Raw genomic sequence first — 10,604 nt, 5'->3', positions numbered from 1 at the left:
GGTAGCTTCCAGATTGGTGAACATGCAGAGATTTGGGGTGAGTGGCTCACCTGGAGAGGGCAGAAGCTCTGCAACCTTTTCCCATAACCTGCCTTATGCATCACTTCCATCTGGTGGTTTCTGAATTATATCTTTTTATAATAAACCAGCGATCTAGTAAGTAAATCTTTCTCTGAGTTCTGTACACCACTCTTGCCATTAACCAGACTCTAGGAGGGCATCATGGGAAACTTATTTATAGCTAGTTGGTTGGAAATAAAGTTAACTACCTGGACTTGTGACCAGCATTGTAATTGGGTGGGCAGGGGAGGCAGTCTTAGCAGAACTGAACTGTCAGCTTCTGGAATCTGACCAATTGGAACTGGGTCCAGGAATCCAATAAGACATGGATAATTCTCAAAGCATATGAAAGAAGCTAACCCCCAAAGACTACATATTATATGACTTTGTATAATATAGTGATAGAAAGCAGTTTTTTGATTGTTGATAGCTAGAGGATATAAGGGGGAGATTGATTGCAAAGGGATATGAGGGAATATTTCAGGTGACAGAAATGATCTCTATCATGATGTAAAGTAGTAATTAAACATTGCAAACATTTAAGAAAATTATCAAATTATATATTGAAAACTGGTTAATATGAGTATTTTAAAATTACATTTCAATAAAACCCAACTAAAAATAAATAAATAAAAGGGCAAATCATCTAAGGTCATTTAATTCTAAGGGTAAAATGTTTCACATCATTCTACATTTCCTTCCTTGGCAAATACTACAATGTATAATCATAATCATCATCATATGTCTAAAAAGAGTCTAATTCTTTAATGTACTTATTGGAAATGCAATCTCTATCATCATAAGCAGAACTCTGTTCTTTCAGGCAACAGTCTCTTCCAGAGGTTCGTTCTAGTTTGATGCCACACATAGATTGTTTTATTTCAGTGTATTCTATGTATGATTCCAGACTCCAATTTTAATTTTATTTTGAGCCATATTTTGCAGTCATTTTTTGTCACATCTATACGCTCCGTGCAATTTTTCATCCTGTTCTAGAGTCCTCTGATACATTGCCTACCACACAGGTGTACATATACATAGACATACATCTTCCATGGGATGTCGACCTACAAAATTTTATCTTACTATCGAGTGTGTTGAATGTAGGAAAATGGGAATTCATAATACAATCAAAAGGTAATCAGCATTTAATAAATCACGCATGCGTGTGTGTGTGTGTGTGTGTGTTAGAAATTCTACATTTAGGAAATGACAAATTATATCCTATTTAAAATTGAATGGAAAATGAGCATGATTTCATTTATAAATTCTACAACATAAGAAATTGAAGTGTACAAAATGTTAATTTTTTATATAGAAAAAATATATTCAAAATAAGTCTTTTGCCATAATTTTAAATAATGGTGAATGACTTCTCTTTCCCTGTCTCTCTCTCTTTCTTTTTTTTCTCTTACTCATGGAAAAGACCCACATAAAAATAACTAAATGGCATTAACTGAAAAAAATTCAATATGGAACAATATTGCCAAATGGAATGTTTAAAGCTCTAGAGACAAAGAATCATTGTACTGACTATCATGAAAAAAACCATCATGTTTTCTTACCTCCTAATAATAAGTTGTCTTGATTTCCTGAAATTGCAAAGTCCTTTCTGCTTTTGAGATGATAACTCAGTAGAGCTGTCAAAAAGATCAGATTTCCTTCAAAGTATTAGATTTTGTCACAAAATTTGGAAGTACCAGTTCTCCTGGGGCAAATGTAAATACACTGTCAGTTTTTTGTGTTTGTTTGTTCCAACACAGTGTGATATACTATCTCTTGGTGAATAGATTTGCTTCACATGCTTCTCAAAAGATTTACTTTGGACTAATAAATACTGTTTTAAAAAACTCAAGGTAAAATGATTCTTTTTTTTTTAATATTTTATTTATTTATTTATTTGAGAGAGAGAATGAGAGAGAGAGAGCATGAGAGGGAGGAGGGTCAGAGGGAGAAGCAGACTCCCTGCTTAGCAGGGAGTCCGATGTGGGACTCGATCCCGGGACTCCAGGATCATGACCTGAGCCGAAGGCAGTTGCCCAACCAACTGAGACACCCAGGCTTCCCGGTAAAATGATTCTTAATCAACAATTGATGATGAATTTTTTAGGCTTCAAAATTCTTAAAGTTTCAGATATCAACTAAAATTATTTAACTAATTAACACGATAAGTGTAATATTATAAATCTTTGTCAGTAAGCAAAATTTTACTCAGTTTTCTTTTTTTTTTTTCCCCATATGTTTTGATGTGTGTGACCGCCTATGGTTGCACTGTGCAACTAACAAATGCAATCAATACCAGGAACAGTCACATAAAATTTTACTCAGTTTTAAATCACAGTAGGCATTAAATAGTTAACCATTTAAAATAGATATAAACTATTTTATCCTCAACTAAATTCTGATGGTAAAAATAAATAAAGTCATAGTTATTTGATGAGTATAAAATGGTGATAAATTCTCTATCATTTATACTTTGAATAAACCAAAGACTTACCTTAATCATCAAAAACAAGAATAACAAAACTCAGACAGTAAGTTATGAAAATATAGTCATTAGTATCTAAACTTCAAGAATTAAACAAATTTCAGAATAATATCTAAATTTTCAATACATTTTTAGGCAATTAGATATCTTAAGAAATTTAAATTGAAAATACAGTAAAATATATCGGTACTTTATATATGGATATATGAACATTCGTACACAACCACACCCACATTTGCAAAGTTCAACCTTCATTAAATGCCAAAGATCTGTTGTGGGGAGATTGTCTAAGTACTTGCCATTTACTTTCATCCTCACAATATTGCAGTGTATACACTCTTATTTTTTCCTTTATTCACACATTTTAATTGAGGCATAATTGACATACAATATTCTATTAGTTTCAGGTGTACAACATAGTGATTCACTATTTGTGTACATTGTGAAATAATCACCACAGAAAACCTAGCTACCATCTGTCACCATAAAAAGTCAATACAATGCTATTGACTATATTTTCCATGCTGTACATTACATTCCATGACTTTTTTTTATAACTGAAGTTTGTACTTTGATCCTCTTCGTCTATTTTGTCCCCCAAGCTCCCTTCCCTCTGGCAACCACCAATCTGCCCTCTGAATCTATGCGCCTGGATTTGGTTTGATTTTGCCCTGTATGCACTCTTTTACCCATTTAACAAATGAGGACGCTGAGATTCATTGGTTAAATAGCTTGCACAATCTTGTAAGTGGCAAAGGTTGTATTTCACTCCAGATCTGCCTTTCTCTAAAGCTCATGATATACTTACCCTGCTGCAGATGTTTGTGGTTTCCTGTACGACAACATAGATGCATAAATAAATAACTGTGAATTGAAAATACACTAGTAGGAACTAATGTGTTTATCAAAGTCTTTCTTTCAATTGTACCTCCCTGATAAAGAGATACAAAAATATTCATCTCAAAAGAGAAATGTTTGCTGACTTTTCTTTCCCTGTATATGATCTTTGGTATGATTTATAATGAATTTTTAGAACAGCAGTATTCATATAATCTAAGCATAACTGCCATAACCACTAAGATTTCACAGTTTCCAGTTGTCCTTTCTGGGATTCATCAAATATTTTCCAGTAAATTATTTCACAAATGATCTGATTTTAATGAATATGCAAATCAAATTGAAATTGGTATGTAAACAGGTAGAAAAATAATCAAAACTCAAATCTAACAGAAAGGATGAATACTCCATAGAGAAATTGATAAAATAATTTAATTTAAAAAATCAATACAACAAATTCAATTTATTTTTTTTTTAAAGATTTTATTTATTTATTTGACAGAGAAAGACACAGTGAGAGAGGGAACACAAGCAGGGGGAGTGGGGGGAGAAGCAGGCTTCTCGCCGAGCAGGCAGCCCGATGTGGGGCTGGATCCCAGGACCCTGGGACCATGATCTGAGCCAAAGGCAGACCCTTAACGACTGAGCCACCCAGGCGCCCCTCACTTGAATTATTTAACATATTTAGAGAGATATAATTTAAATGTCACGAAATATACCCATTTAAAATGTATAATTCAGCATGTTTTTCTAAATATATACAGAGTTGTGAAGCGATCAACACAATTTAAATTTAAAACATTTTTATCACTCTAAGAAGAAACCCCATGTCCATCAGCAGTCATTGCTGTTTATCCCACATTCCTCCAGATCCAAGGGATCTTTCTGTCTCTATAGATTTGCCCTGTTCTGAACATTTCATATGAATGGAATCATACAATAAGTAGTCTTCAGTATGCATCAATATTTCAATCACATTGTATGGATAAATATTACATTGGATGTAAAAACCACATTATATCTATTCATTTATCAGTTGATATACATTCAAGATTTACCCCCATATTTCAGCTAAAATGAATAGTGCTGTTATAAACATTTGTGTGCAACTTTTTTCGTGGATATATGTTTTTATTTCTCTTAGGTATATAACTAGAAGTGGAAAAACTTCATCGTATGTTAATACAATGCTTAAATTAGGAGGAAATATCAAATAGTTTTCCAAAGTACACCATTTTGCATTATCACAAGAAAAGTATGACCATTCAAATTCTTTACAGCCTTATCAACATTTGTTGTTGTGTCCTTGGAAGTATAATCATCCTATTGGATATGAAGTGGCATCTCATAGCTTCATTTGTATTTCCTTAATGACTTGATGTTGAACATCTTTACATATGCTTATTGATCATTTGTATATCTTCAGTGGAGACATGTCTGTATAGATTCTCTGCCCACTTTTTAAATGAGGTGATTTTTTTATTATTGAGTTTAATAATTATATATTCTGATAAATGTAAATATAAAACTCCAGAATATAAATTTCAGAAGTCATTGCATATATTTTCATCCCTTCTGGGGGATGTCTTTTCCCTTCTGAGATGATATTGTGTGCAACACAAAAGTTTTGGATTTTCATGGAGGCCACTTTTTGTTAATTTTGTCAGTTGTACTTTTTTTGGTGTTAAATATGAGAAAACCTTATTTAACCAGATAAAGGCTTATTTCTTTGTTTTTTCCTACGAGTTTTATGATTTCAGTACTCACATTTACTTCTGTAATCCTTTTGAGTTTTTTTGTGTATGAATTGTGGAAAGAGTCTGATTTCATTATTTTGCATATGGATATCCAGTTTTTCCAGTAATATTTGTAGAAAAAGCTATTATTTTCTCATTAAATGATCTTGTACCTTTGCTTGCAATCAACTGACCATACATGTAAGGGTTTGTGTTTGAACTCCCAATTCTATTTCACTGATCGATGTGTCCACCATATGTCAATACCACACTGGTTTAATTACTATAGCTTTGTAGTAAATGTTGAAGTCAGGACATGTGGGTCCTCCAAATATTTCTTCTATTTTAGGATTGTTTGGACCACACTGGGTTCCTTTCATTTACATGCAAAATTTAGGATCACTTTTAACAGTTTCTGCAACAAATCCAGCAGGGATTTTGATAAGGACTAGTCTTAAATCTGTACATCAGTTAGGGAAAGGGAGGCATCTAAATAATAAAGTCTTTTGATCGATGAACATATGTTTTCCCATTTATTTAGATCTTCTTTAATTCCTTTCACAATGTTTTACAGTTTTCACTATACAAGTCTAGCATTACTTTTGTTGAAAATTTTCCTAAGTATTTTATTATTTTTGATCCTATTGTATGGAATTTTTTACTTAATTTTATAGTTGAATTTTTTATTGGGAGTATATTAAAATGCAAATGATTATTTTAAATGAATCTTGTTGAACTTGTTTACTGGTTTTAATATTTTTTTTTTTTTTTAATAAATGAATCCGTTAGGGTTTTTTTATTTATAAGGACATGCCATTTGAAAATAAGGATCATTTTACTTCTTCCTTTCAATCTGGATATCTTTATTTTTAATGTCTGGTTGCCCTGTCTATAAAATACTGGTAAATTTTTGGGTTTAGTTTGCTCTAATGATCTTTTTAATTTCTTAAGGTTGGAAGGTTAGGTTACTGATTTGAGAGCTTTGTTTTTTAACAACATATTGCAGTTGTAAATTTTCTTCTGTGTACTGCTTTAGTTGCATCCTAGAAGATTTGATGTTTTATTTTCATTTTCAGTTATATTAAAGCTATTTATAATTTATCTTGTGATTTCTTTTTTTATCTATCAGTTACTTAGCAATGTAATCTAAATTTTTACATATTTATGAATTTTTAAATTTTCCTTCTGCTTTCTGATTCTAATTTTGACCCATTATACTGACATAATATTATTTGTAAGACTCAAGTTTTAAAAAAAAGATTCATAGTGTGGTATGTAAGGTAGACATTATCATTTCAAGAAGGAGAAATTAAAAGCTTAAAAGAAGTCTTGGCAAATACTATGTAATTTCATTTATAGGTGGAATCTAAAATACAAATGAATAAACAAACAAACAAAAATCAGAACTAGAGTTATAAATATAGAGAACAAACTGATGTTGCCAGAGGGGAGGGAGTGGGAGGACGGGAAAAATCAGTGAAGGGGAGTTAGAGATACAGGCTTCCAGTTATGGAATAAATAAACTATGGGAGTAAAAGGCAGAGCACAGGGAATATAGTCAATGATATTGTGATAGTGTTGAATGGTAGCTACACATGTGGGGAGCATAGCATGACATATAGAGAAGTTGAATTAACCATATTATATACTGGAAACTAATGTAACATTGTGTGTCAAATATACTCAAATAAAAAAAAAAAATTAAAAAGGTCTTGGGTCCCAACAAATCTGAAACTCAGTAGGGCAAATTTCATAGATTCTAAAACCTGAGAGTAATTCTCCATGGCCCTCTACTCTATCCTCTGGATGCACCAGACTGGTGACCCTGCTCTCTTGGCTTGGGGAGGCCCCACTGGGCAGCCCAGACACTAACTAGACCAATAGCATTGCCTTCTCTGGCCTCCGTTTCCTTCATTCTACCCTCAGAGTCATTTTCTTTTATCTCATTTCTGTCCTTGTCAGTGCTGGCTGACAGTGTTTCTGCTGGTGTAAAATTCATCATCCTTGTTGGTCTTTCATACAATTTACATGCCATTAGACACAGAGTTCCCTACAGATACTTTTTGGATAACCCGATCTCGATTTCTGGCTTCTGCTGAGATACAGACTGGATCTATAAATCACATGCCTAATCTCTTCTGTAAACTTAGCAAATGGTTTTCCAGCAACACATTTAATGTTCCCTCTACAAAGCACGCTTTCTTATCTTTTGCAACTATGTAGATAGGCTGAGAACTTTGCAAATCACCAAGTGTTGGTTCCATTTTGTTTACCAATTCCTTCCTCATTGAATCTCTTTCCTCTCACATTTACTGTAAGCATCAAGGGAAAACCAGAACACACCTTCTATACTCTCTTTGGAAACCTTCTCAACTCAATACGCAAATTCATTGCTTACAAGTTTTACTTCCCACCAAACAGTAGAACATAATTCAGTCAAGTTCTCTGCCATTTAAAAACAAAGGTCACCTTTCCAGGGTTCACCCTTCCCGTAACATGCTCCTCATTTCCGTCGGAGGCTACACCAGAGACACCTTTAACATATTTTATGAACATTTTGTTCATACGTAAAAAACAGAAGCTTTCTCTACCATATTACTCATTTCCCTCGGCACACACACCATAATTGCCTTGAAAATTCGTATTTCTAACCAACCTTCTCTTCACGGATATCTAGGTTTTTTTGCTTTTTGTTTTTTGTTTTTTTTCCAAAACCCCTTCAATAATTTAAGTATTTGTGACAGCAGCACCCTACTTCCTGGAAACAAAATCTGGATTGGTTTCCTAGGACTGTCATAACAATACCACAAACTGGTAACTAAAGCAACTGGAATTCATTCTCTCACAGTTCTGGAGGCTGGGAGTCTGAAATCAAGGCGTCAGTAGAGTTCCTACTTGAAGATCTGAAGGAGAATCCCTTCCATGTTTCTCTCATAGTTTCTGATGGTTGCCAGTATTCCTTGGCATTATTTGGCTTGTAGAAATATTTCTACAATATTTCTCCAACTTCTACCTCTGATCTCATCACATTCTCCTCTGCAACTGTTTCTTCACATTGCTTTCTTCCCTCTTTACTCCAGGTTCATCTTGTATCTTTATTGCTTACGTCCTAGAATCAGTTAATTCTCCACAAAGATCTAATTCCTTTTATTGCATATGGTATTAGAAACCAAGACCTGGGTACTAAATATGCTCCTTGCCACTAGAATGTCATTTCTTTTAAGCCCCTTCAGTTGGCAGGATAAAGAAATATATGCGTGTGTATACACACACACACACACACACACACTATTATAAATATTTCTATATGTAAACGTGTGTTTATTTTACTCTAATCTTGCATTTTTCCTGATGTCTCCAACTTTAACTATGACCATGGGAATCATTCTACCTTCCTCCATTGCTTATCTACAAATTCTCATTCCAACAGTGATGAACTTGGCTTCCACATTCTGTTGCCCTTTTATTAAGCATTCGATTCCAGTATACATGTTTAGCAAAGTGTCGATAGTTATCACATACTCTAGTGCGAAACAATGTTATCAATGAAAGCACAGTTTTTTTGGTGCAGTTCCTTTTTGTTTTTATTCTTGTAGACTCCTATGGTGTCTAAAATTTAACAACTTTTGTCCACAGCACTTCTAGTGTAATTGTTTCATGTATTTATAATACACTTAGATTCTCATGTTACAGACTGCAGTCCATGTTGGCATTGTGAATATATTTTTAAATTTGCCTGTATTAGGGTTGTATTTTCTAAATGTAAAATTGTAATGTTATATTGATTTGATAAACATATAATATCTATCCACCACTACGATATCATACAGAATAGTTTTGCCATCTAAAAATAAAAAAGAGGGGCGCCTGGGTGGCTCAGTTGGTTAAGCGACTGCCTTCGGCTCAGGTCATGATCCTGGAGTCCCGGGATCGAGTCCCGCATCGGGCTCCCTGCTCGGCGGGGAGCCTGCTTCTCCCTCTGACCCTCCCCCCTCTCATGTGCTCTCTTTCTCATTCTCTCTGTCTCAAATAAATAAATAAAATCTTTAAAAAAATAAAATAAAAATAAAAATAAAAAAGAGCTTTGTGCAGTGGCAGTATCGTAGCCAATGAGGTTTATCCGAGGTGCGATTGTTGCTAATTGAAAACTAAACATAAAAAAGGAACAAACAAAAACAAATCAAAACAAAAAACACCTGTGCTTCACTTTTTAGGCCTTACTACCATAACCCCAAATCCCTGGCACAATCACTGATTTTTTCGCTAACTCTATAGTTTTGCTTTTTTCCAGAATAGCATATAATTGAAATTATACAGTATAGTCCTTTCAATATGACTTTTTTTTTTCATTTTTCAATATGTGCTTAAGATTCTCCATGATTTTCCTTGGCTTAATGGATTATTTTTCTATCATTAAATAATATGCTAATATGCATGTCTACTGTAATTTGTTTATCCATATGCTTTTTGAAAAATGTCTCAGTTGTTTCCATTTCAGGCAATTATGAATAAAGTGTCTATAAATATTTGTGTGCAGGTTTTTATGTGTACATAATTTTCAACTATGAGTTGAAAAGTTTTCAACATTGAGTAAATACCTAGTTTCATAATTGCTGTATCTTATGATAAAATTTTGTTACGCTTTGAAACAAACTGCCAAACTATCTTTCAGAGAGGCTGTGCCATTTCTCATTTCTACCACCAGTGAGTGAGAGTCCATCAACATTTAATATGGTTAGCTTTTTCTTACTTGTTATAATAGACATATATTGATAACTCATTGTTTTTATTTTGTTTGGTTTGGTTTTTGATTAATGGACATTATTTTGGGGGAAATTTTAGGTTTACGGAAAAATTGAGGGAAAAATACAGAGAAGGGGTACCTGGGTGGTTCAGCTGGTTAAGCATTGGACTCTTGATTTCAGCTCAGGTCATGGTCTCCGGGTCATTAGATGGAACCCTGCATCTGGCTCCACGCTCAGCATGGAGTCTGCTTGCCCTTCTCCCTCCGCTCCTTCCCCTGCTTACTCTAGCTCTCTATTTCTCTCTCTCAAATACATAAATAAAATCTTTTTTAAAAAAGTAGAGAGAATTCCCATGTGCCCCCTCACCTGCTCCCTCTACCCCAATTTCTCCTAACATTAGCATTTTGCATTAATGTGGTATCTTCTTTACAATTAAGAGCCAGTATCGTACATCATTGCTAACAAAAGTCCACATTTGGGTTAATTACTTGCAATGGTATTGACAAATGTATAATGACATAAGCCCACAATTACTGAATAATAAAGAATAATTTCACTGATTTCAATTTTTTCCTTATTTTAATTCAGATTTTTAGTGATGGTGTTTTATTTTCTAATAGTCCCCTTCCCCAGTTAGGGAATCACTGAGTCTACATTTCATGAATTATTGAATGCTTAACCTTTGTGTCTAAATAGACTTTATACTTGAAGGGAATCTGAGTAAATATAACATCTTTT

General features: G+C 33.7%; 1 non-coding gene and 1 pseudogene across 1 annotated transcript; one reads left to right on the top strand and one right to left on the bottom strand.

The window, feature by feature from the left end:
• Window positions 1–2,297: 2,297 nt before the first annotated feature.
• On the bottom strand, window positions 2,298–2,372 carry LOC118006322. Its single transcript, XR_004678046.1, has one exon.
• Window positions 2,373–9,201: 6,829 nt separating this feature from the next.
• On the top strand, window positions 9,202–9,350 carry LOC118006310 (annotated as a pseudogene).
• The last annotated feature ends 1,254 nt before the right edge of the window (window positions 9,351–10,604 follow it).

This window comes from Mirounga leonina, unplaced genomic scaffold, assembly GCF_011800145.1.
Source record: "Mirounga leonina isolate KUSES-001 unplaced genomic scaffold, KU_Mleo_1.0 Mir_95, whole genome shotgun sequence".
Classification (NCBI taxonomy): domain Eukaryota; kingdom Metazoa; phylum Chordata; class Mammalia; order Carnivora; family Phocidae; genus Mirounga; species Mirounga leonina.
This window is presented reverse-complemented; position numbering and strand designations above follow the sequence as displayed.